General features: G+C 45.8%; 1 protein-coding gene across 2 annotated transcripts in view; it reads right to left on the bottom strand.

The window, feature by feature from the left end:
* Positions 1-2,106: 2,106 nt before the first annotated feature.
* Positions 2,107-27,098, bottom strand: part of LOC127587825 (uncharacterized) — a 257,761-nt gene continuing 232,769 nt past the window's right edge. Inside the window, exon 2 of one of the 2 annotated variants that reach the window (XM_052046301.1) lies at positions 2,107-2,271. The gene's annotated coding sequence lies outside the window, so the exon portion shown is untranslated. Of the gene's footprint in view, positions 2,272-17,515; positions 17,759-27,098 lie in introns of those variants that run through there. The other variant, XM_052046300.1, reaches the window with a different exon arrangement.

Genomic DNA, 27,098 nt, shown 5'->3' with positions numbered 1-27,098 from the left:
CTGGTGCTTTTTGTTCTTTGTTTGATAGTCTTGTTACTGTGTTCCAGAGTATGTGTTGTTTGTGTCTGTGGTTCCATGCATCCGTTAAGTGTTCTTTCCATAGCTCTTGTTTGTGTTTTTGGATTTGTGTGTCTATTTCTTTGTTTAGGTCTGTGATGCGTGGGTCTTGGTGGTTTTGTTGTCTGATGTCGTTTCTTTGGCTGATGAGTGTTCTGATGTGTTGTGGTAGGAGAAGTGATTTGCTTTTTATTTTTCCGTGGGGTATGTGGTGTTTGTCTGCTGTAAGTATGAGGTTTGTGAGCATGGTGTTGGCTGTGTGGATGTTGTCAGGTATGGTTATGTTCTCCAGTGCTGATTCTATTTCAGAGGTGTATCCTTCCCAGTCTGCTTTCCTGTAATTTGTGTAAGTTTGAAGGTGTTGTTGTAGGCGGAAAGGAGCACGCGTGTTGTGTGTGATTTTGATAGGAAGGTGGTCTGAACTGAGTGCGTGTATTGTGGTCCATGTTGTTCTGTTTGTGATGCTGTTGCTGGCTGTTGTGATGTCCGGTGATGTTGGTTGTTGGTTGATGTTTGTAGGTTTTCTGGTGGGTGTGTTTGCGTTTAGAGTGATTTGTTGGGAGTTTTGTAGTATGTCTGCAATGAGGGTGCCTCTGTGGTTGTCGTAGGGAGAGTGCCATTGTGTTGAGTGAGCGTTGATGTCTGCGGTTAGAATGGTGTTGTTCAGCGAGTTTATGTATTGGAAGGTGTTGGTGATGTCTGTGTCTTCTGTGGCGTGGTCTGGTCGGGTGGTATCTCTTGGGGGTATATACATGTTGCATATGTGTAGTCTTTTGTGGTTGGTTATGTGAATCTTTACGGTTTGAATTTCTGTAGTGTTGGTGTTATTGTTGTTGGGGATGTTCATGGGAGTGAATGTGACTGATTTGTGAATGTATGTGAGCAGTCCTCCTCCTCCCTTGTGTTCTCTGTCTTTCCTAATGCTGGTGTAGTTGGTGAGACGAGGTGTGTTGTGTTGTTTTTCTAGTTTGGTTTCTTGTATGGTGATGATGTCTGCGTGCTGTTGTGAGGCGAGTTCTTCTAGTTCTGTTTTCTTGTTTTGGATGCCGTTGATGTTTATTTGTAGTATGGTCAGTGTGTGTTTGTTGTTTTTGTTGGTGGGTGTTGTTCTTTGTGGGTTGTTCGGGGGTTGTGGTGTTGGGGTGTTTGTTGTTTGCGTGTGTGTTCTGCATGTCCACGTGTTTGTGTATTGGCGGGTGGTGATGCCGGAGCAATGTCTGTGTATCCAGTGTGGGTGTGTTGAGTTGCATCTGAGTGAGGTTTGTCTGCGTGTGATGATTCTATTGCAGCTATTGCAGGTCCAGGTTTGGGGGGGTGGTCTTGTGTTTGTTGTATCTCTGTTGGAGTTGTCTGTCCGTGTTGCCTTTGAGGGTAGTGTTGGTGAGGCGAGTGTGTTGTTTTGGTCTGTTTGTGCTCTGCTGCCTGTTGGTGTCCTACGAGGTGTTGTTGTTCGTGGTGGTGTTTTGGGATGTAGTCTGCATTTCCATGTTATGTTGTATTGTCTAGTGTTTATGTTTGTGCAATGTTTGTGTACCCAGTGTGGTGTGTGGTGGTTGCATCTGAAGGATGTCTGTCTTCTTGTAATCTGTTGTGTGCAAATGTCGCATGTCCAGGTAGTTTGTTGTGTGTGTGTTTGTTGCGTGCGTGAGAGTGTCTGTGTGGGCCCCGGATTTGTCTCTATGTCCCCCGCCTGGAGCAAAAGGTCCGCCCGCCACCCTGCCAGGTTCAGGGGGCGGTTAGCCGAAAAAAAAAAAAAACGGCCGTAAGGGCACCCCGTTCGGGGTGCAGGGATTGGTTCCTGGATTTGTCCCCCAGTTCGGGGGGAACCCTCCAACTGCGAGTAAGCCAAGGAGTTTGGAGGTACAGCGGGTTGACAGCAGTGTGATCGAGCAGATTAGATAGAGTAGAATTTGAATGGGGCTTCACTGATTTATTTCATACAATTAATATCTAAAACACAGTTGAAAAATATTTGATTGTTAAAATATTTAAATACAAGAACTATATCAAGAAATTAACAAAACATAGTTTTTTTAGTTAGGAGAAAAGTCTAAAAACATATCACAAATGACAAACGTTGTGCCTCTCCTCCTCCTGTTCTTCAATGAAGCTGATCACCCTCCAGCTCCCGTTAGAAACATCGTGCTGCTGAAGGTGTGCCGGCAGAATGGTTGTGATACAGGAGGTGCTGTGGACTCTCCCAGAAACGAGGACCTAGTTTAGTTGTAGATCCAGTAAAACATAGTGCAAATGTGACATTATTTATAATGCACAGTTACAGTCTTGTGAATATTAAAAAATGTACTTCATGTAATGCAGGAAGCGAATATTTCAAACGAACTAAGGCAGCAAACAGTAAGAGCAAAATCGTGTTCCAAACATTAACTCTTTTTTTAAATGTCAATTAGCTTGTGAGTAATAAGACAAAATGTGACTGTCAGACAGAGAACTGTCAGAGCAAACGGCAGATTTTAGAAAGTCCTGCCGAAATAAATCTGCACCCGACTGCGACTGTCAGCGTTGAACTGCCGCCATTGCTGTCAAAGTCAGACACATCTCCAAAATTGTTGGAGCAAATTTTTAAGCAGGCTTCATCTTGATAAATTGACCACGTATTTGACATTTACACCATAACGTTACCGCCTAAAATAATCGTAAAACAAAATTTTGTGTAACAACAAGAGTAATATGTACCCCAAAAGCTTTCAAAGCGTCTGAAAGTTTTCTCCTCCGTTTTTGTTGGGGCTTGGCTCGAAATGCATCATGATTGGCCGCCCGAAGTCCACGTGTCTGTCGGACGTGCTCTCATTGGTCTACAATACCATCACGGATGAATAAATACTCAAAGGGCTTGCCAGGCAAGCCCTTTGAACCCTTTAAATACTCAATGGGCTTGCCTGGCAAGCCCTTTGAGTATTTATTCCATATTGCCCACTAGTTCACTAGTAAGGTCATTTTGACGCTTACTAGTGAACATGTAAGGCCATAAATGTGCCCACTAGTTCACTAGTAAGATCATTTTGAGGCTTACTAGTTGACATGTAAGCCACAAAACGCCCGCTAGTTCACTAGTAAGATAATTTTGAGGCTTCTAGTGAACATGTAAGCCACAGAACGCCCACTAGTTCACTAGTAAGATCATTTTGACGCTTACTAGTGAACATGTAAGCCACAAAACGCTCACTAGTTCACTAGTAAGGTCATTTTGACGCTTACTAGTGAACATGTAAGCCACAAAACGCTCACTGGTTCACTAGTAAGGTAATTTTGACGCTTACTAGTGAACATGTAAGCCACAAAACGCCCACTAGTTCCCTAGTAAGATCATTTTGACGCTTATTTATGAACATGTCAGCCACAAAACGCTCACTCGTTCACTAGTAAGATCATTTTGACGCTTACTAGTGAACATGTAAGCCACAAAACGCCCACTAGTTCACTAGTAAGGTAATTTTGACGCTTACTAGTGAACATGTAAGCCACAAAACGCCCACTAGTTCCCGAGTAAGATCATTTTGACGCTTACTAGTGAACATGTAAGGCCATAAATGTGCCCACTAGTTCACTAGTAAGTTCATTTTGAGGCTTACTAGTTGACATGTAAGCCACACATCGCCTACTAGTTCACTAGTAAGTTCATTTTGAGGCTTACTAGTGAACATGTAAGCCACAAAACGCCCAATAGTTCACTAGTAAGATCATTTTGACGCTTACTACTGAACATTTAAGGCCATAAATGTGCCCACTAGTTCACTGGTAAGATGATTTTGACGCTTACTAGTGAACATGTAAGGCCATAAATGTGCCCACTTGTAGTGCTAGTGACATTACACTGTACTTGCATTAAATGCAAATAAGGATGATTATGAAAACATGTAACGGTATCCTATTGGCTGTACGTTTCAAAATAGTGTCATCCCACCAGTCAGGGCTCATGATTTTGGAAATTCTGTGCCCACTTAGTTTTTTAAAACAACAATGGCGGACAGTGTCCTGAGACGTATTCGGCGAAGGTGCAGGGCAATAGAGAGTGCCTGTCATCAAGGGTCTGCCGGTGAAAGTGAAGCATGCGCGATAAACATTTCAATTGCTAATTTAAGAAGAGTTAGTGACCAGTTTAGCGCTGATACTATTCAAAGTTTGATTCAAAGTCCAATAGATCTCCGATCTGTCATCATTGCGGGACCCACTCCTAATGGTGGACGTGTTTGTTCCCATGTGGCACATCGTTTGCACACAGGTAAAATGGCTACCATTTTTTGTCATTGGTTTTTCGTATGTATTTTTATTCGAACTACACACGGGTTTTACTGACGACTTGCTGTGACTTACCTTCTATCACCCTGTCAAACGTCGTTTTATACCAGTGGTTTTCCTGCAAATCAGTAGACTATTAAGTAACGCGATGGCTGTACACTTTTAAGCAATAACTAGTGATCTTTTAGTTATTCAATTATAAGTTTGAATTATTTTTTTCTTGAGTAAAATGGTTAGAGAAAATAGCTGCTCGTGGTTTTGAAGCTGCATATACTTTTATGTACATCTGTGTCTATATGCCTGTACTGTATACAGTATATAAAAAACACGTAGTGATTCGTTTGCTTGAATTCCTTAATCCTTTTATTTCCATACTTTAGGTAGACGAGGAAGACCAGCACTTGACATTACAAGTGATCAAATTGAACTGCTCCCCACTCAGGGCTTTACAGTGAGAGCCATCACTGAGATGTTGTGTTGTTCCTCTTCATACCTGCATAAAAAAATGAAGTTTTTTCAGATTTCAGCCAGAAATAGATTTACTCCCATTCATGATGTTGACCTGGAAGAGCATGTCAGAAGATTGCACAGCCAATTTCCCAGATCAGGCTCGGAAGCAAGTGTTCTGCTACATACTCTTGTCCCTTCATGTATATATCATTATATTCATTGTGAAAGTGTACTTTCTTTATTGTGTTGTTTTATGAACCTGTTGCAGATGATGAGGGCATACCTGCGTCCTGATGGTATTGTAGTACAAAGAAAAAGAGTTCGAGAAATCCTCAACCGTATTGAGCCAGCTGCTGCAGCCCAGAGATGGAGCCAGACTGTGGCTAGAAGAACATACTATGTGCCATTCCCCAATAGTTTATGGCACATAGATGGGCATATGCGTCTCATTCGGTAATAAGGGATCATCTTATATTTGTACTCGTGGGAGCATTAGAAAGCCATATTGTATGGACAGCACAGATTAAATTGAATTTTATCATTTGTATATCCAAGTTACACAAACTCCAAATTGCCTCCATGTAGTCTTAAGTGCACAGCAATACCTTCTCTACCGAGATGATATTTCAAACAAGATATGAAACTTGATTGTTTTCTTGTATTTAATCATTATTCTTTTCATGTTTGTTTTACAGGTGGGTGTTTGTGACACATGCCGGCATTGATGGGAATTCCAGGCTAATAACGTACCTTCAACTGGAGCACAGAAAACACTTTTGTCCAAGCCACCTGCCTGTATGGGTTACCCTCCAGAGTAAGATCCGACCATGGTGGTGAAAACACTGGTTGCTCTTTTAATGAACCTACTGCAGGGACAAGACACCAAAATTTTTTCTAGCTCCAGCCAACACCCCCTCACAATTTACTCACACCTCCCATGGCCTGATTATCCACCAACAGGGGCCCTTTTTGGATTATCATTTTGGCATAGGAACTTTCCTTTCCTATCCTAACCGAGTGAGATGAGCCGGTAGCACCTGGAGCAAAGATCGTCTAAATTTTAATAATGCTTAGGAAAGGTTCTGACCATCCTTTACGAAAGGAAAGGAGATATATTATTCAGCAGGAATATTTAAAGGGGGAGTCTTTTTTTATGTTGTTGTTGTTGTCGACCCCACCCGTGCCCCGACATTGGGGGACCGGGCCCTCACTCCGTCTCCCGGATCCCCAGACCCCCCTCCTCCGCCCAGCGGGCGAGCAGGGCCGCCACTCCGCTTGGGTTTCGCCAGAGGTCCTCCGGAGTCAGTGTGGTGGGTATGTTTGTGCAGGTGAACAGGTGTTGTGTGTCGTGCACTTGCGTGCCGCATAGCGCACAGAGTGGTGTTGGGTGTGTGTCCGGTGTAATGTTGTGTAGGTAGGAGTGGAGGGCTGGTGATTTGTTGGTTCGGAGTTGTGCTAGGAGTTGTCTGGTTCTGTGTGGTAGGTCTTGCTCTGATGGGTCTATTTCTGGTGCTGGTGCATGTATTACTTTGTTGTGTTGTTTGGTGTCCAAGTGTGTTTGTACAAAGTGGGTGTGTATGTCTTTCATGTTCTGTTTTATGGTGTCGTTGTTGGTGTCCTGTGGTGCTGTGTCTTTGTTGTGTGTGTAGTTGTTGTTGTGGAAGATTGTTTGTTTCTTTTGTCTGGGTGGTGGTGGTTGTTGAGTGAGTGGGTGTAGTGGGTGGGTTGGGTGTTGGGCTTTTTGTCTGATTTGCGATGCGTGTAGTTTTAGATGGGTGTTCAGTGGGAGAGTTTTTGTTTCCTCATGCAAGTGTTGTATGTTTGTGTCTTGTGTGCATCCTGTTGCTATTCTGAGTGCTGTGTTCTGTGTGGTCTGGAGTTTTGTCTTGTTTGTGTCCGATAGTGTTGGTGACCATATAGTGTTTGCGTATTCGAGGCGTGTGAGTGTGGATGCTTTGTATGTGGTGAGTATAGTTTCTTTGGATTTTCCCCAGTGAGTGGTTGTTAAGGCTTTAAGTATTTTGTTTGATTGCTTGGCGCGGGTTAGTGTGTTGTGTGTGTTTTGAGAAGGTGAGTTTGGGGTCCCATGTTAATCCCAGTATTTTGGGTTCGCGGACTGTGGGTAGGGTGGTGTTATCTATTTGTAAAGTGAGCCTGTTGCTGTATTCTGCCGGATCCGGTGTGAACAGAGTGGTGGTGGTTTTGTCTGCGTTGAGTGTGAGTTGGTTCTGTTTTGTCCAGTTGTATATGTCGTGGAGATATTTTTGTACTTGTTGTTGTGCCTGTTGTGGTTTGACATGTGTGGATAGAATGGTGATGTCGTCTGCATATGTAACTGTGTGTACATTTGGAGGTGGTTGTGGTAAGTCTGCCATGTATATGTTGAATAGTGTTGGTGAAAGTACTCCCCCCTGTGGTACCCCCGTTTTCGTGTTTCTGTGTTCTGATGTTTCCCCCCGGTATTGAGTGTATTGTCTGCGTCCCCTTATGTAGTTGAAGATGTATTTGATGATGATGTTTGGGGTGTTAGTGTTGTTGAGTTTGTTTGTGAGTGTGTGTAGGTTTACCGTGTCAAAGGCTTTGGACATGTCTAGGGCTATGGCAACTGTTCGTTGTGGTGGTTTTTGTTGATTGAAACCTGTGGCTATGATGTTGTGTATGTGGTGTAGTGCTGTGGTTGTGGAGTGTTGTTTTCGGAAGCCGTGTTGGTGAGAGGGTAGTTGAGTGTTGTTGGTAATGAAGGGTAGTATTACCTTTTCCATTGTTTTGGCTATTGGGCTGAGTAGTGCTATTGGTCTGTAAGATGGGCCGAGTGCGTGGTTTTTGTTGGGTTTTGGTATTGGGATTATTTTTGCAGTCTTCCATATTGCGGGGATGGTGTTGGTGTTGAGTGATGTGTTGTAAGTGTGTGTGAGTAGTGTTATTGCTTTGGGGCCTAGGTGTTTCAGATGTCTGATGTTTATGTTGTCTGGGCCTGTGGAGTTGTTGCTTTTGGAGCGTTGTAGTGCTTGTTTGACTTGTTGTTCTGTGATGGTTATGGGCGTGGTGTTGAGTTTTCGTATTTTGCGTTGTAGTTGTCTGTATGTTCTGTTGGTTTTGTGTTGTATTATGTTGGTGAATTGTTTGTTGAATGCTCGTGCTTTCTGTTTGTTGGATATTGCCGTGTGTTGTCCGAACTGTATTGTGGTGTTTTCTGGTGCTTTTTGTTCTTTGTTTGATAGTCTTGTTACTGTGTTCCAGAGTATGTGTTGTTTGTGTCTGTGGTTCCATGCATCCGTTAAGTGTTCTTTCCATAGCTCTTGTTTGTGTTTTTGGATTTGTGTGTCTATTTCTTTGTTTAGGTCTGTGATGCGTGGGTCTTGGTGGTTTTGTTGTCTGATGTCGTTTCTTTGGCTGATGAGTGTTCTGATGTGTTGTGGTAGGAGAAGTGATTTGCTTTTTATTTTTCCGTGGGGTATGTGGTGTTTGTCTGCTGTAAGTATGAGGTTTGTGAGCATGGTGTTGGCTGTGTGGATGTTGTCAGGTATGGTTATGTTCTCCAGTGCTGATTCTATTTCAGAGGTGTATCCTTCCCAGTCTGCTTTCCTGTAATTTGTGTAAGTTTGAAGGTGTTGTTGTAGGCGGAAAGGAGCACGCGTGTTGTGTGTGATTTTGATAGGAAGGTGGTCTGAACTGAGTGCGTGTATTGTGGTCCATGTTGTTCTGTTTGTGATGCTGTTGCTGGCTGTTGTGATGTCCGGTGATGTTGGTTGTTGGTTGATGTTTGTAGGTTTTCTGGTGGGTGTGTTTGCGTTTAGAGTGATTTGTTGGGAGTTTTGTAGTATGTCTGCAATGTGGGTGCCTCTGTGGTCGTCGTAGGGAGAGTGCCATTGTGTTGAGTGAGCGTTGATGTCTGCGGTTAGAATGGTGTTGTTCAGCGAGTTTATGTATTGGAAGGTGTTGGTGATGTCTGTGTCTTCTGTGGCGTGGTCTGGTCGGGTGGTATCTCTGGGGGGTATATACATGTTGCATATGTGTCGTCTTTTGTGGTTGGTTATGTGAATCTTTACGGTTTGAATTTCTGTAGTGTTGGTGTTAATGTTGTTGGGGATGTTCATGGGAGTGAATGTGTATCTACTGTATATCTATAAAAAAAATCCTCGTCTCACCCCTCAGGTGGTGTCCATCCCTCATTCAGCTGGGGTCCTCTACCAGAGGCCAGGAAGCTTGAGGGTTCTGCGCAGTATCCTTGCCGTTCCCAGCACTGCACATTTCTGGACTGAGATGTCCGATGTTGTTCCCGGGATCTGTTGCAACCACTCATCATCTAGTTTGGGGGTCACTGCCCCGAGTGCTCCGACCACCACAGGCACGACTGTCCCCTTTACCTTCCAGGCTCTCTCCAGCTCCTCTCTGAGCCCTTGGGATTTCTCGAGTTTCTCGTGTTCCTTCTTTCTGATGTTTCCAGCACTTGGGACCGCTACATCCACTACAACGGCTTTCCTCTGCCCTTTATCTATCATCAGGATATCTGGTTGGTTCGCCATTACCATCTTGTCAGTCTGGATCTGGAAGTCCCATAGGATCTTCGCTCTGTCATTCTCCACCACCTTCGGAGGTGTTTCCCATTTTGACCTTGGGGTTTCCAGTCCGTACTCCGCACAGATGTTTCGGTAGACTATGCCAGCCACCTGGTTATGGCGTTCCATATAGGCTTTCCCTGCCAGCACCTTACACCCTGCAGTTATGTGTTAGATCGTCTCAGGTGCCTCTTTGCACAACCTACACCTTGGGTCTTGTCTGGTGTGGTATATCTGGGCCTCAATGGCTCTAGTGCTCAGGGCCTGCTCCTGAGCAGCCAGGATGAGTGTCTCTGTACTGTCCTTCAGGCCAGCCCTCTCTAGCCACTGATGGGAATTCTTGAGATCGGCCACTTCAGTTATGGTCCGGTGGTACATCCCGTGTAGGGGCTTGTCCTCCGATGATGGTCCCTCTTCCAGCGCCTCATCCTCTGTTGCCCATTGTCTGAGACATTCTCTGAGTACGTCATCCGTTGGAGCCTTCTCCTTGATGTATTCATGGAGCTTGGATGTTTCATCCTGGACAGTGGCTCTCACACTCACTAGTCCCCAGCCGCTTTCCTTGTTGCCAGTTCAAGGTTGCCATTGGCTTGTGGTACACCGAGGTACTTGTAGCTGTCCTCAATGTCTGCTATTGTTCCTTCGGGGAGTGAGACCCCTTCAGTCCGGACTACCGTTCCTCTCTTAGTCACCATCCGACTATCACATCCCGATGTCGCTGCTGTAGATCCTGGTTGTGTGGATCAGGGAGTCTATGTCCCTTTCACTCTTAGCATACAGCTTTATGTCATCCATGTAGAGGAGGTGACTGATCGTAGCTTCATTTCTGAGGCTGTATCCATAGCCTGTCTTGGTGATTACTTGGCTTAGGGAGTTCAGTCCTATGCAGAACAGCAATGGGGAGAGTGCATCACCTTGGTATATGCCACATTTGATGGACACTTGGGTAAGTGGCTTGCCATTGGCTTCAAGTGTGGTTTTCCACATCCTCATCAAGTTCGCAACGAAGGCTCTTAGGGTCCTGTTCACCTTATACACATCCAAGCATTCAGTGATCCATGTATGTGGCATCGAGTCATAGGCTTTCTTTTAATCAATCCAGGCTGTGCACAGGTTGGTACATCGGGACCTGCAGTCTTGTGCGACTGTTCTGTCAACCAGGAGCTGATGTTTGGCTCCCCTGGTATCTCTACCAATGCCCTTCCGTGCTTCGCTCATGTATTGATCCATGTGTGCACTTATCTTAGCCGCAACATGAGCTTCCAAAATTGTGGAGGGACAGGTTATTGGCCGATAGTTGGATGCGACTGCACCCTTTGAGGGATCTTTCATGATAAGGATCGTTCGCCCTTCGGTTAGCCATCCTGGGTGAGTCCCATCCCTAGGCAGCTGGTTCATTTGTGCTGCTGGGCGCTCATGGAGTGCTGTGAGTCTCTTTAGCCAGTAAGTGTGGACCATGTCCGGGCCTGGTGCTGTCCAGTTCTTCATATTTGAGACTATTTCCTTTATGTCTGCCACTGTTATGGTAATTGGGTTCTGTTCAGGGAGGTGTCTGTGCTCCTCTCTTTGGGTGACCAGCCATTGTGCACTGCTGTTATGTGCAACCTCCTTCTCCCATCTGCCTCCCCAGTACCTTTCAGTTTCCAGTCTTGGTGGATCAGCTCTGTTGTTAGGACCCTGCCACTGAGCGTACACTTTCGCAGGTTGTGTTGCAAACAGCCTGTTTATTCGTCTGGCCTCATTCTCTTTCGTGTACCGCTTTAGGCGGCTGGACAAGGCTTGGAGCCTTTGTTTCGAGTGCTTCATATATGGTCATCTGGATGTACCTCTCAGGATCGGCCTTTTCATCACACCTCTCTGGACCTCAGTCAATTGACTCACATCTTTCCGAGCCGCCTTGATCTTAGCCTCCAACCGTCTTTTCCATGGTCGGTAATGTATCTCATGGCTTCCATGGTTGCTCTTATAGCCAAGCATCTCAAGGATCACTGATGCTGAAGCGTATATCAGTTCATTTCCGTGATCGTTACGGTAAGGATCGCCCTCAGTGCTGAATTCACACTTTCCAAGAGACTTTCAGGTGGTACTTCACATAGCCGTTGTAATCGGATTCTAGGTTTCCCAGCTTTCATTCTTGCCATGATCTTAGCTTTCAGGTCAGTTGCTGCCTCGCTCAGCATTTCATTCATTGGGGCTGGCCTCCCAATCTCATCATCTGCATTCACTCTGGTATGAACTCCTCCTCTGATCTGGCAGCCTGGGGCCCCTCACCATGGAACCTGCGTTGTACCTCATCAATCTCAAGTTGTGACAGCAGTTGCCGTTTGTGGATGTTGGAACACTGAGTTACGAGTTGTTTCGTGGCCACCCGTGACTGTGGGTTTCGAAGTAACCATTTAGCCCACATTCTCTCCATGTAACCTCTCTGACTAGGCTTGCTTGAGTAGTAGCATTCCAACAGAGCCATGTTATTGCATCTTGCCCATCTCTGCTCCATTTTTCATCAAGGTGCTCTGGTTCCCCAGCACCTGACGCAGACCTTGTTTGGCCGGGCGACGTCTGAGCTGGCATGTCATTCATTTTATTGTCTCTCATCATTGTATGAGGTACGCATTAGCGTGAAGGCTCTTGCCCAAGGACCCACACTGGATGGTGTTATGTGCTCATTTTTTGCCCCAAGTGGGGAGCGGAGGGACGGGCGCTGGGGGGGGGGGGCCATCGTGGTGGGGCGGGCCCCTACGCGGGATGTGCCACCGGACCGTGGCTGAGGTGGCTGATCTCAAGAAGTCCTATCGGTGGCTGGAGGGGACTGGCCTGGGGGACAGCGCAGGGGCGCTCATCCTGGCTGCTCAGGAGCGGGCCTTGGGCGCCGGAGCCGTCGAGGCCCGGATGTGCCGCGCCGGACAGGACCCGGGGTGTGGGTTGTGCGGGGAGGCGCCTGGGACGATCCGGCACGTGGCTGCGGGGTGTGGGATGCTGGCAGGGGGGGCCTGCGTGGAGCGCCATGGCCAGGTGGCTGGCGTGGTCTGCCGAGGCATCTGTGCGGAGTGTGGACTGGGGGCCCCGGGGTCGGAGTGGGGGGCACCTCCGAGGGTGGTGGAGGGTGGCGGAGCGGGGATCCTGTGGGACTTCCGGATCCAGACTGGCGGGATGGTGGTGGCGAGCCAGCCAGATGTCGTGGTCGTGGATGGGGGGCGGAGGAGGGCCGTTGTGGTGGATGTGGCGGTCCCAGGTGGTGGAGGCATCGGGAGGGGGGAGCATGGGGGGCTCGGGGGGTACCAGGGGCTCGGGGAGGGGCTGGGGAGGGCCTGGGGAGGGCCTGGGGGGTGGGGGTGGCGGTCGTGCCTGTGGTGGTCGGGGCGCTCGGGGCAGTGACCCCCGGACTGGATGGGTGGTTGCGACAGATCCCGGGACCAGCGTCGGACATCTCGGTCCGGAGGTGTGCGGTGCTGGGAGCGGCGGGGGTACTGCGCGGGGCCCTCGGGCTTCCTGGCCTCTGGTGGAGGACCCGAGCTGAATGAGGGACGGACACCACCCGAGGACACCTCCTATTGGCTCCATGATAAGAGCTCCACCCAGCAAAGAATTAACCCTTTAAAACCTGATTCTGAGCTTTCACAATTATTTACCGCCATTTGCGTAATATCTACAGTATACAGAAGGAATCAAGCAATTTTTACCAATGTATCTGTAGGTGATGTTTATTTATTATGTACACAGAGATAAAGAGTAATGGCACAGCTCTGCAGTATCTTTCCACTTTTATATATGTATGCTATACTAAATAAAATGAATAGGGCACCATATAATGCAACAGTTATGCAACTCCCTAAATAATGATGTGAATTTTCAGTTGTTGCTAAATCAGTTAGGATGTTATAATTTGTGGTGTAGATGCGAATTTAGGAGAGCAGGACAATATATCGCATTGCAATTGGAGCAGCAGCTTGGTTGATGATGTCCCCAAACCGGCTCATCTATTATATTTGTCGTGCAATACAATGAAAATGAGCACAATTGCAAAACATAGGCTTCTTATATTTTAAAATAAAATAATCACATGTTTACCGTTCTGGGGTTTCTACAATCATGAATGGAGGCATTATTTACAGCAGGTTGATGTTGTTGTTGTTGTTGTCGACCCCACCCGTGCCCCGACATTGGGGGACCGGGCCCTCACTCCGTCTCCCGGATCCCCAGACCCCCCTCCGCCGCCCAGCGGGCGAGCAGGGCCGCCACTCCGCTTGGGTTTCGCCAGAGGTCCTCCGGAGTCAGTGTGGTGGGTATGTTTGTGCAGGTGAACAGGTGTTGTGTGTCGTGCACTTGCGTGCCGCATAGCGCACAGAGTGGTGTTGGGTGTGTGTCCGGTGTAATGTTGTGTAGGTAGGAGTGGAGGGCTGGTGATTTGTTGGTTCGGAGTTGTGCTAGGAGTTGTCTGGTTCTGTGTGGTAGGTCTTGCTCTGATGGGTCTATTTCTGGTGCTGGTGCATGTATTACTTTGTTGTGTTGTCTGGTGTCCAAGTGTGTTTGTACAAAGTGGGTGTGTATGTCTTTCATGTTCTGTTTTATGGTGTCGTTGTTGGTGTCCTGTGGTGCTGTGTCTTTGTTGTGTGTGTAGTTGTTGTTGTGGAAGATTGTTTGTTTCTTTTGTCTGGGTGGTGGTGGTTGTTGAGTGAGTGGGTGTAGTGGGTGGGTTGGGTGTTGGGCTTTTTGTCTGATTTGCGATGCGTGTAGTTTTAGATGGGTGTTCAGTGGGAGAGTTTTTGTTTCCTCATGCAAGTGTTGTATGTTTGTGTCTTGTGTGCATCCTGTTGCTATTCTGAGTACTGTGTTCTGTGTGGTCTGGAGTTTTGTCTTGTTTGTGTCCGATAGTGTTGGTGACCATATAGTGTTTGCGTATTCGAGGCGTGTGAGTGTGGTTGCTTTGTATGTGGTGAGTATAGTTTCTTTGGATTTTCCCCAGTGAGTGGTTGTTAAGGCTTTAAGTATTTTGTTTGATTGCTTGGCGCGGGTTAGAGTGTGTTGTGTGTGTTTTGAGAAGGTGAGTTTGGGGTCCCATGTTAATCCCAGTATTTTGGGTTCGCGGACTGTGGGTAGGGTGGTGTTATCTATTTGTAAAGTGAGCCTGTTGCTGTATTCTGCCGGATCCGGTGTGAACAGAGTGGTGGTGGTTTTGTCTGCGTTGAGTGTGAGTTGGTTCTGTTTTGTCCAGTTGTATATGTCGTGGAGATATTTTTGTACTTGTTGTTGTGCCTGTTGTGGTTTGACATGTGTGGATAGAATGGTGATGTCGTCTGCATATGTAACTGTGTGTACATTTGGAGGTGGTTGTGGTAAGTCTGCCATGTATATGTTGAATAGTGTTGGTGAAAGTACTCCCCCCTTTGGTACCCCCGTTTTCGTGTTTCTATGTTCTGATGTTTCCCCCCGGTATTGAGTGTATTGTCTGCGTCCCCTTATGTAGTTGAAGATGTATTTGATGATGATGTTTGGGGTGTTAGTGTTGTTGAGTTTGTTTGTGAGTGTGTGTAGGTTTACCGTGTCAAAGGCTTTGGACATGTCTCGGGCTATGGCAACTGTTCGTTGTGGTGGTTTTTGTTGATTGAAACCTGTGGCTATGATGTTGTGTATGTGGTGTAGTGCTGTGGTTGTGGAGTGTTGTTTTCGGAAGCCGTGTTGGTGAGAGGCTAGTTGAGTGTTGTTGGTAATGAAGGGTAGTATTACCTTTTCCATTGTTTTGGCTATTGGGCTGAGTAGTGCTATTGGTCTGTAGGATGGGCCGAGTGCGTGGTTTTTGTTGGGTTTTGGTATTGGGATTATTTTTGCAGTCTTCCATATTGCGGGGATGGTGTTGGTGTTGAGTGATGTGTTGTAAGTGTGTGTGAGTAGTGTTATTGCTTTGGGGCCTAGGTGTTTCAGATGTCTGATGTTTATGTTGTCTGGGCCTGTGGAGTTGTTGCTTTTGGAGCGTTGTAGTGCTTGTTTGACTTGTTGTTCTGTGATGGTTATGGGCGTGGTGTTGAGTTTTCGTATTTTGCGTTGTAGTTGTCTGTATGTTCTGTTGGTTTTGTGTTGTATTATGTTGGTGAATTGTTTGTTGAATGCTCGTGCTTTCTGTTTGTTGGATATTGCCGTGTGTTGTCCGAACTGTATTGTGGTGTTTTCTGGTGCTTTTTGTTCTTTGTTAGATAGTCTTGTTACTGTGTTCCAGAGTATGTATTGTTTGTGTCTGTGGTTCCATGCATCCGTTAAGTGTTCTTTCCATAGCTCTTGTTTGTGTTTTTGGATTTGTTTGTCTATTTCTTTGTTTAGGTCTGTGATGCGTGGGTCTTGGTGGTTTTGTTGTCTGATGTCGTTTCTTTGGCTGATGAGTGTTCTGATGTGTTGTGGTAGGAGAAGTGATTTGCTTTTTATTTTTCCGTGGGGTATGTGGTGTTTGTCTGCTGTAAGTATGAGGTTTGTGAGCATGGTGTTGGCTGTGTGGATGTTGTCAGGTATGGTTATGTTCTCCAGTGCTGATTCTATTTCAGAGGTGTATCCTTCCCAGTCTGCTTTCCTGTAATTTGTGTAAGTTTGAAGGTGTTGTTGTAGGCGGAAAGGAGCACGCGTGTTGTGTGTGATTTTGATAGGAAGGTGGTCTGAACTGAGTGCGTGTATTGTGGTCCATGTTGTTCTGTTTGTGATGTTGTTGCTGGCTGTTGTGATGTCCGGTGATGTTGGTTGTTGGTTGATGTTTGTAGGTTTTCTGGTAGGTGTGTTTGCGTTTAGAGTGATTTGTTGGGAGTTCTGTAGTATGTCTGCAATGAGGGTGCCTCTGTGGTCGTCGTAGGGAGAGTGCCATTGTGTTGAGTGAGCGTTGATGTCTGCGGTTAGAATGGTGTTGTTCAGCGAGTTTATGTATTGGAAGGTGTTGGTGATGTCTGTGTCTTCTGTGGCGTGGTCTGGTCGGGTGGTATCTCTGGGGGGTATATACATGTTGCATATGTGTAGTCTTTTGTGGTTGGTTATGTGAATCTTTACGGTTTGAATTTCTGTAGTGTTGGTGTTAATGTTGTTGGGGATGTTCATGGGAGTGAATGTGACTGATTTGTGAATGTATGTGAGCAGTCCTCCTCCTCCCTTGTGTTCTCTGTCTTTCCTAATGCTGGTGTAGTTGGTGAGACGAGGTGTGTTGTGTTGTTTTTCTAGTTTGGTTTCTTGTATGGTGATGATGTCTGCGTGCTGTTGTGAGGCGAGTTCTTCTAGTTCTGTTTTCTTGTTTTGGATGCCGTTGATGTTTATTTGTAGTATGGTCAGTGTGTGTTTGTTGTTTTTGTTGGTGGGTGTTGTTCTTTGTGGGTTGTTCGGGGGTTGTGGTGTTGGGGTGTTTGTTGTTTGCGTGTGTGTTCTGCATGTCCACGTGTTTGTGTATTGGCGGGTGGTGATGCCGGAGCAATGTCTGTGTATCCAGTGTGGGTGTGTTGAGTTGCATCTGAGTGAGGTTTGTCTGCGTGTGATGATTCTATTGCAGCTATTGCAGGTCCAGGTTTGGGGGGGTGGTCTTGTGTTTGTTGTATCTCTGTTGGAGTTGTCTGTCCGTGTTGCCTTTGAGGGTAGTGTTGGTGAGGCGAGTGTGTTGTTTTGGTCTGTTTGTGCTCTGCTGCCTGTTGGTGTCCTACGAGGTGTTGTTGTTCGTGGTGGTGTTTTGGGATGTAGTCTGCATTTCCATGTTATGTTGTATTGTCTAGTGTTTATGTTTGTGCAATGTTTGTGTACCCAGTGTGGTGTGTGGTGGTTGCATCTGAAGGATGTCTGTCTTCTTGTAATCTGTTGTGTGCAAATGTCGCATGTCCAGGTAGTTTGTTGTGTGTGTGTTTGTTGCGTGCGTGAGAGTGTCTGTGTGGGCCCCGGATTTGTCTCTATGTCCCCCGCCTGGAGCAAAAGGTCCGCCCGCCACCCTGCCAGGTTCAGGGGGCGGTTAGCCGAAAAAAAAAAAAAACGGCCGTAAGGGCACCCCGTTCGGGGTGCAGGGATTGGTTCCTGGATTTGTCCCCCAGTTCGGGGGGAACCCTCCAACTGCGAGTAAGCCAAGGAGTTTGGAGGTACAGCGGGTTGACAGCAGTGTGATCGAGCAGATTAGATAGAGTAGAATTTGAATGGGGCTTCACTGATTTATTTCATACAATTAATATCTAAAACACAGTTGAAAAATATTTGATTGTTAAAATATTTAAATACAAGAACTATATCAAGAAATTAACAAAACATAGTTTTTTTAGTTAGGAGAAAAGTCTAAAAACATATCACAAATGACAAACGTTGTGCCTCTCCTCCTCCTGTTCTTCAATGAAGCTGATCACCCTCCAGCTCCCGTTAGAAACATCGTGCTGCTGAAGGTGTGCCGGCAGAATGGTTGTGATACAGGAGGTGCTGTGGACTCTCCCAGAAACGAGGACCTAGTTTAGTTGTAGATCCAGTAAAACATAGTGCAAATGTGACATTATTTATAATGCACAGTTACAGTCTTGTGAATATTAAAAAATGTACTTCATGTAATGCAGGAAGCGAATATTTCAAACGAACTAAGGCAGCAAACAGTAAGAGCAAAATCGTGTTCCAAACATTAACTCTTTTTTTAAATGTCAATTAGCTTGTGAGTAATAAGACAAAATGTGACTGTCAGACAGAGAACTGTCAGAGCAAACGGCAGATTTTAGAAAGTCCTGCCGAAATAAATCTGCACCCGACTGCGACTGTCAGCGTTGAACTGCCGCCATTGCTGTCAAAGTCAGACACATCTCCAAAATTGTTGGAGCAAATTTTTAAGCAGGCTTCATCTTGATAAATTGACCACGTATTTGACATTTACACCATAACGTTACCGCCTAAAATAATCGTAAAACAAAATTTTGTGTAACAACAAGAGTAATATGTACCCCAAAAGCTTTCAAAGCGTCTGAAAGTTTTCTCCTCCGTTTTTGTTGGGGCTTGGCTCGAAATGCATCATGATTGGCCGCCCGAAGTCCACGTGTCTGTCGGACGTGCTCTCATTGGTCTACAATACCATCACGGATGAATAAATACTCAAAGGGCTTGCCAGGCAAGCCCTTTGAACCCTTTAAATACTCAATGGGCTTGCCTGGCAAGCCCTTTGAGTATTTATTCCATATTGCCCACTAGTTCACTAGTAAGGTCATTTTGACGCTTACTAGTGAACATGTAAGGCCATAAATGTGCCCACTAGTTCACTAGTAAGATCATTTTGAGGCTTACTAGTTGACATGTAAGCCACAAAACGCCCGCTAGTTCACTAGTAAGATAATTTTGAGGCTTCTAGTGAACATGTAAGCCACAGAACGCCCACTAGTTCACTAGTAAGATCATTTTGACGCTTACTAGTGAACATGTAAGCCACAAAACGCTCACTAGTTTACTAGTAAGGTCATTTTGACGCTTACTAGTGAACATGTAAGCCACAAAACGCTCACTAGTAAGGTCATTTTGACGCTTACTAGTGAACATGTAAGCCGCAAAACGCCCACTAGTTCACTAATAAGATTATTTTGACGCTTACTACTGAACATTTAAGGCCATAAATGTGCCCACTAGTTCACTGGTAAGATGATTTTGACGCTTATTTATGAACATGTCAGCCACAAAACGCTCACTCGTTCACTAGTAAGATCATTTTGACGCTTACTAGTGAACATGTAAGCCACAAAACGCCCACTAGTTCACTAGTTAGGTCATTTTGACGCTTACTAGTGAACATGTAAGCCACAAAACGCCCACTAGTTCACTAGTAAGATCATTTTGACGCTTACTAGTGAACATGTAAGGCCATAAATGTGCCCACTAGTTCACTAGTAAGTTCATTTTGAGGCTTACTAGTTGACATGTAAGCCACAAAACGCCCAATAGTTCACTAGTAAGATCATTTTGACGCTTACTAGTGAACATGTAAGCCACAAAACGCTCACTAGTTTACTAGTAAGGTCATTTTGACGCTTACTAGTGAACATGTAAGCCACAAAACGCTCACTAGTAAGGTCATTTTGACGCTTACTAGTGAACATGTAAGCCGCAAAACGCCCACTAGTTCACTAATAAGATTATTTTGACGCTTACTACTGAACATTTAAGGCCATAAATGTGCCCACTAGTTCACTGGTAAGATGATTTTGACGCTTACTAGTGAACATGTAAGGCCATAAATGTGCCCACTTGTAGTGCTAGTGACATTACACTGTACTTGCATTAAATGCAAATAAGGATGATTACGAAAACATGTAACGGTATCCTATTGGCTGTACGTTTCAAAATAGTGTCATCCCACCAGTCAGGGCTCATGATTTTGGAAATTCTGTGCCCACTTAGTTTTTTAAAACAACAATGGCGGACAGTGTCCTGAGACGTATTCGGCGAAGGTGCAGGGCAATAGAGAGTGCCTGTCATCAAGGGTCTGCCGGTGAAAGTGAAGCACGCGCGATAAACATTTCAATTGCTAATTTAAGAAGAGTTAGTGACCAGTTTAGCGCTGATACTATTCAAAGTTTGATTCAAAGTCCAATAGATCTCCGATCTGTCATCATTGCGGGACCCACTCCTAATGGTGGACGTGTTTGTTCCCATGTGGCACATCGTTTGCACACAGGTAAAATGGCTACCATTTTTTGTCATTGGTTTTTCGTATGTATTTTTATTCAAACTACACACGGGTTTTACTGACGACTTGCTGTGACTTACCTTCTATCACCCTGTCAAACGTCGTTTTATACCAGTGGTTTTCCTGCAAATCAGTAGACTATTAAGTAACGCGATGGCTGTACACTTTTAAGCAATAACTAGTGATCTTTTAGTTATTCAATTATAAGTTTGAATTATTTTTTTCTTGAGTAAAATGGTTAGAGAAAATAGCTGCTCGTGGTTTTGAAGCTGCATATACTTTTATGTACATCTGTGTCTATATGCCTGTACTGTATACAGTATATAAAAAACACGTAGTGATTCGTTTGCTTGAATTCCTTAATCCTTTTATTTCCATACTTTAGGTAGACGAGGAAGACCAGCACTTGACATTACAAGTGATCAAATTGAACTGCTCCCCACTCAGGGCTTTACAGTGAGAGCCATCACTGAGATGTTGTGTTGTTCCTCTTCATACCTGCATAAAAAAATGAAGTTTTTTTCAGATTTCAGCCAGAAATAGATTTACTCCCATTCATGATGTTGACCTGGAAGAGCATGTCAGAAGATTGCACAGCCAATTTCCCAGATCAGGCTCGGAAGCAAGTGTTCTGCTACATACTCTTGTCCCTTCATGTATATATCATTATATTCATTGTGAAAGTGTACTTTCTTTATTGTGTTGTTTTATGAACCTGTTGCAGATGATGAGGGCATACCTGCGTGCTGATGGTATTGTAGTACAAAGAAAAAGAGTTCGAGAAATCCTCAACCGTATTGAGCCAGCTGCTGCAGCCCAGAGATGGAGACAGACTGTGGCTAGAAGAACATACTATGTGCCATTCCCCAATAGTTTATGGCACATAGATGGGCATATGCGTCTCATTCGGTAATAAGGGATCATCTTATATTTGTACTCGTGGGAGCATTAGAAAGCCATATTGTATGGACAGCACAGATTAAATTGAATTTTATCATTTGTATATCCAAGTTACACAAACTCCAAATTGCCTCCATGTAGTCTTAAGTGCACAGCAATACCTTCTCTACCGAGATGATATTTCAAACAAGATATGAAACTTGATTGTTTTCTTGTATTTAATCATTATTCTTTTCATGTTTGTTTTACAGGTGGGTGTTTGTGACACATGCCGGCATTGATGGGAATTCCAGGCTAATAACGTACCTTCAACTGGAGCACAGACAACACAGCTTTGACAGTGTTGAAATATTTTGTCCAAGCCACCTGCCTGTATGGGTTACCCTCCAGAGTAAGATCCGACCATGGTGGTGAAAACACTGGTTGCTCTTTTAATGAACCTACTGCAGGGACAAGACACCAAAATTATTTCTAGCTCCAGCCAACACCCCCTCACAATTTACTCACACCTCCCATGGCCTGATTATCCACCAACAGGGGCCCTTTTTGGATTATCATTTTGGCATAGGAACTTTCCTTTCCTATCCTAACCGAGTGAGATGAGCCGGTAGCACCTGGAGCAAAGATCGTCTAAATTTTAATAATGCTTAGGAAAGGTTCTGACCATCCTTTACGAAAGGAAAGGAGATATATTATGCAGCAGGAATATTTAAAGGGGAAGTCTTTTTTTATGTTGTTGTTGTTGTTGTTGTCGACCCCACCCGTGCCCCGACATTGGGGGACCGGGCCCTCACTCCGTCTCCCGGATCCCCAGACCCCCCTCCGCCGCCCAGCGGGCGAGCAGGGTCGCCACTCCGCTTGGGTTTCGCCAGTGGTCCTCCGGAGTCAGTGTGGTGGGTATGTTTGTGCAGGTGAACAGGTGTTGTGTGTCGTGCACTTGCGTGCCGCATAGCGCACAGAGTGGTGTTGGGTGTGTGTCCGGTGTAATGTTGTGTAGGTAGGAGTGGAGGGCTGGTGATTTGTTGGTTCGGAGTTGTGCTAGGAGTTGTCTGGTTCTGTGTGGTAGGTCTTGCTCTGATGGGTCTATTTCTGGTGCTGGTGCATGTATTACTTTGTTGTGTTGTCTGGTGTCCAAGTGTGTTTGTACAAAGTGGGTGTGTATGTCTTTCATGTTCTGTTTTATGGTGTCGTTGTTGGTGTCCTGTGGTGCTGTGTCTTTGTTGTGTGTGTAGTTGTTGTTGTGGAAGATTGTTTGTTTCTTTTGTCTGGGTGGTGGTGGTTGTTGAGTGAGTGGGTGTAGTGGGTGGGTTGGGTGTTGGGCTTTTTGTCTGATTTGCGATGCGTGTAGTTTTAGATGGGTGTTCAGTGGGAGAGTTTTTGTTTCCTCATGCAAGTGTTGTATGTTTGTGTCTTGTGTGCATCCTGTTGCTATTCTGAGTGCTGTGTTCTGTGTGGTCTGGAGTTTTGTCTTGTTTGTGTCCGATAGTATTGGTGACCATATAGTGTTTGCGTATTCGAGGCGTGTGAGTGTGGTTGCTTTGTATGTGGTGAGTATAGTTTCTTTGGATTTTCCCCAGTGAGTGGTTGTTAAGGCTTTAAGTATTTTGTTTGATTGCTTGGCGCGGGTTAGAGTGTGTTGTGTGTGTTTTGAGAAGGTGAGTTTGGGGTCCCATGTTAATCCCAGTATTTTGGGTTCGCGGACTGTGGGTAGGGTGGTGTTATCTATTTGTAAAGTGAGCCTGTTGCTGTATTCTGCCGGATCCGGTGTGAACAGAGTGGTGGTGGTTTTGTCTGCGTTGAGTGTGAGTTGGTTCTGTTTTGTCCAGTTGTATATGTCGTGGAGATATTTTTGTACTTGTTGTTGTGCCTGTTGTGGTTTGACATGTGTGGATAGAATGGTGATGTTGTCTGCATATGTAACTGTGTGTACATTTGGAGGTGGTTGTGGTAAGTCTGCCATGTATATGTTGAATAGTGTTGGTGAAAGTACTCCCCCCTGTGGTACCCCCGTTTTCGTGTTTCTATGTTCTGATGTTTCCCCCCGGTATTGAGTGTATTGTCTGCGTCCCCTTATGTAGTTGAAGATGTATTTGATGATGATGTTTGGGGTGTTAGTGTTGTTGAGTTTGTTTGTGAGTGTGTGTAGGTTTACCGTGTCAAAGGCTTTGGACATGTCTAGGGCTATGGCAACTGTTCGTTGTGGTGGTTTTTGTTGATTGAAACCTGTGGCTATGATGTTGTGTATGTGGTGTAGTGCTGTGGTTGTGGAGTGTTGTTTTCGGAAGCCGTGTTGGTGAGAGGGTAGTTGAGTGTTGTTGGTAATGAAGGGTAGTATTACCTTTTCCATTGTTTTGGCTATTGGGCTGAGTAGTGCTATTGGTCTGTAAGATGGGCCGAGTGCGTGGTTTTTGTTGGGTTTTGGTATTGGGATTATTTTTGCAGTCTTCCATATTGCGGGGATGGTGTTGGTGTTGAGTGATGTGTTGTAAGTGTGTGTGAGTAGTGTTATTGCTTTGGGGCCTAGGTGTTTCAGATGTCTGATGTTTATGTTGTCTGGGCCTGTGGAGTTGTTGCTTTTGGAGCGTTGTAGTGCTTGTTTGACTTGTTGTTCTGTGATGGTTATGGGCGTGGTGTTGAGTTTTCGTATTTTGCGTTGTAGTTGTCTGTATGTTCTGTTGGTTTTGTGTTGTATTATGTTGGTGAATTGTTTGTTGAATGCTCGTGCTTTCTGTTTGTTGGATATTGCCGTGTGTTGTCCGAACTGTATTGTGGTGTTTTCTGGTGCTTTTTGTTCTTTGTTTGATAGTCTTGTTACTGTGTTCCAGAGTATGTGTTGTTTGTGTCTGTGGTTCCATGCATCCGTTAAGTGTTCTTTCCATAGCTCTTGTTTGTGTTTTTGGATTTGTGTGTCTATTTCTTTGTTTAGGTCTGTGATGCGTGGGTCTTGGTGGTTTTGTTGTCTGATGTCGTTTCTTTGGCTGATGAGTGTTCTGATGTGTTGTGGTAGGAGAAGTGATTTGCTTTTTATTTTTCCGTGGGGTATGTGGTGTTTGTCTGCTGTAAGTATGAGGTTTGTGAGCATGGTGTTGGCTGTGTGGATGTTGTCAGGTATGGTTATGTTCTCCAGTGCTGATTCTATTTCAGAGGTGTATCCTTCCCAGTCTGCTTTCCTGTAATTTGTGTAAGTTTGAAGGTGTTGTTGTAGGCGGAAAGGAGCACGCGTGTTGTGTGTGATTTTGATAGGAAGGTGGTCTGAACTGAGTGCGTGTATTGTGGTCCATGTTGTTCTGTTTGTGATGCTGTTGCTGGCTGTTGTGATGTCCGGTGATGTTGGTTGTTGGTTGATGTTTGTAGGTTTTCTGGTGGGTGTGTTTGCGTTTAGAGTGATTTGTTGGGAGTTTTGTAGTATGTCTGCAATGTGGGTGCCTCTGTGGTCGTCGTAGGGAGAGTGCCATTGTGTTGAGTGAGCGTTGATGTCTGCGGTTAGAATGGTGTTGTTCAGCGAGTTTATGTATTGGAAGGTGTTGGTGATGTCTGTGTCTTCTGTGGCGTGGTCTGGTCGGGTGGTATCTCTGGGGGGTATATACATGTTGCATATGTGTCGTCTTTTGTGGTTGGTTATGTGAATCTTTACGGTTTGAATTTCTGTAGTGTTGGTGTTAATGTTGTTGGGGATGTTCATGGGAGTGAATGTGTATCTACTGTATATCTATAAAAAAAATCCTCGTCTCACCCCTCAGGTGGTGTCCATCCCTCATTCAGCTGGGGTCCTCTACCAGAGGCCAGGAAGCTTGAGGGTTCTGCGCAGTATCCTTGCCGTTCCCAGCACTGCACATTTCTGGACTGAGATGTCCGATGTTGTTCCCGGGATCTGTTGCAACCACTCATCATCTAGTTTGGGGGTCACTGCCCCGAGTGCTCCGACCACCACAGGCACGACTGTCCCCTTTACCTTCCAGGCTCTCTCCAGCTCCTCTCTGAGCCCTTGGGATTTCTCGAGTTTCTCGTGTTCCTTCTTTCTGATGTTTCCAGCACTTGGGACCGCTACATCCACTACAACGGCTTTCCTCTGCCCTTTATCTATCATCAGGATATCTGGTTGGTTCGCCATTACCATCTTGTCAGTCTGGATCTGGAAGTCCCATAGGATCTTCGCTCTGTCATTCTCCACCACCTTCGGAGGTGTTTCCCATTTTGACCTTGGGGTTTCCAGTCCGTACTCCGCACAGATGTTTCGGTAGACTATGCCAGCCACCTGGTTATGGCGTTCCATATAGGCTTTCCCTGCCAGCACCTTACACCCTGCAGTTATGTGTTAGATCGTCTCAGGTGCCTCTTTGCACAACCTACACCTTGGGTCTTGTCTGGTGTGGTATATCTGGGCCTCAATGGCTCTAGTGCTCAGGGCCTGCTCCTGAGCAGCCAGGATGAGTGCCTCTGTACTGTCCTTCAGGCCAGCCCTCTCTAGCCACTGATGGGAATTCTTGAGATCGGCCACTTCAGTTATGGTCCGGTGGTACATCCCGTGTAGGGGCTTGTCCTCCGATGATGGTCCCTCTTCCAGCGCCTCATCCTCTGTTGCCCATTGTCTGAGACATTCTCTGAGTACGTCATCCGTTGGAGCCTTCTCCTTGATGTATTCATGGAGCTTGGATGTTTCATCCTGGACAGTGGCTCTCACACTCACTAGTCCCCAGCCGCTTTCCTTGTTGCCAGTTCAAGGTTGCCATTGGCTTGTGGTACACCGAGGTACTTGTAGCTGTCCTCAATGTCTGCTATTGTTCCTTCGGGGAGTGAGACCCCTTCAGTCCGGACTACCGTTCCTCTCTTAGTCACCATCCGACTATCACATCCCGATGTCGCTGCTGTAGATCCTGGTTGTGTGGATCAGGGAGTCTATGTCCCTTTCACTCTTAGCATACAGCTTTATGTCATCCATGTAGAGGAGGTGACTGATCGTAGCTTCATTTCTGAGGCTGTATCCATAGCCTGTCTTGGTGATTACTTGGCTTAGGGAGTTCAGTCCTATGCAGAACAGCAATGGGGAGAGTGCATCACCTTGGTATATGCCACATTTGATGGACACTTGGGTAAGTGGCTTGCCATTGGCTTCAAGTGTGGTTTTCCACATCCTCATCAAGTTCGCAACGAAGGCTCTTAGGGTCCTGTTCACCTTATACACATCCAAGCATTCAGTGATCCATGTATGTGGCATCGAGTCATAGGCTTTCTTTTAATCAATCCAGGCTGTGCACAGGTTGGTACATCGGGACCTGCAGTCTTGTGCGACTGTTCTGTCAACCAGGAGCTGATGTTTGGCTCCCCTGGTATCTCTACCAATGCCCTTCCGTGCTTCGCTCATGTATTGATCCATGTGTGCACTTATCTTAGCCGCAACATGAGCTTCCAAAATTGTGGAGGGACAGGTTATTGGCCGATAGTTGGATGCGACTGCACCCTTTGAGGGATCTTTCATGATAAGGATCGTTCGCCCTTCGGTTAGCCATCCTGGGTGAGTCCCATCCCTAGGCAGCTGGTTCATTTGTGCTGCTGGGCGCTCATGGAGTGCTGTGAGTCTCTTTAGCCAGTAAGTGTGGACCATGTCCGGGCCTGGTGCTGTCCAGTTCTTCATATTTGAGACTATTTCCTTTATGTCTGCCACTGTTATGGTAATTGGGTTCTGTTCAGGGAGGTGTCTGTGCTCCTCTCTTTGGGTGACCAGCCATTGTGCACTGCTGTTATGTGCAACCTCCTTCTCCCATCTGCCTCCCCAGTACCTTTCAGTTTCCAGTCTTGGTGGATCAGCTCTGTTGTTAGGACCCTGCCACTGAGCGTACACTTTCGCAGGTTGTGTTGCAAACAGCCTGTTTATTCGTCTGGCCTCATTCTCTTTCGTGTACCGCTTTAGGCGGCTGGACAAGGCTTGGAGCCTTTGTTTCGAGTGCTTCATATATGGTCATCTGGATGTACCTCTCAGGATCGGCCTTTTCATCACACCTCTCTGGACCTCAGTCAATTGACTCACATCTTTCCGAGCCGCCTTGATCTTAGCCTCCAACCGTCTTTTCCATGGTCGGTAATGTATCTCATGGCTTCCATGGTTGCTCTTATAGCCAAGCATCTCAAGGATCACTGATGCTGAAGCGTATATCAGTTCATTTCCGTGATCGTTACGGTAAGGATCGCCCTCAGTGCTGAATTCACACTTTCCAAGAGACTTTCAGGTGGTA

This window comes from Hippocampus zosterae, chromosome 16 (assembly GCF_025434085.1).
Source record: "Hippocampus zosterae strain Florida chromosome 16, ASM2543408v3, whole genome shotgun sequence".
NCBI lineage: Eukaryota > Metazoa > Chordata > Actinopteri > Syngnathiformes > Syngnathidae > Hippocampus > Hippocampus zosterae.
Note: the sequence above shows the minus strand (reverse complement) of the source record. Positions and strands in the feature narration are given on the sequence as shown.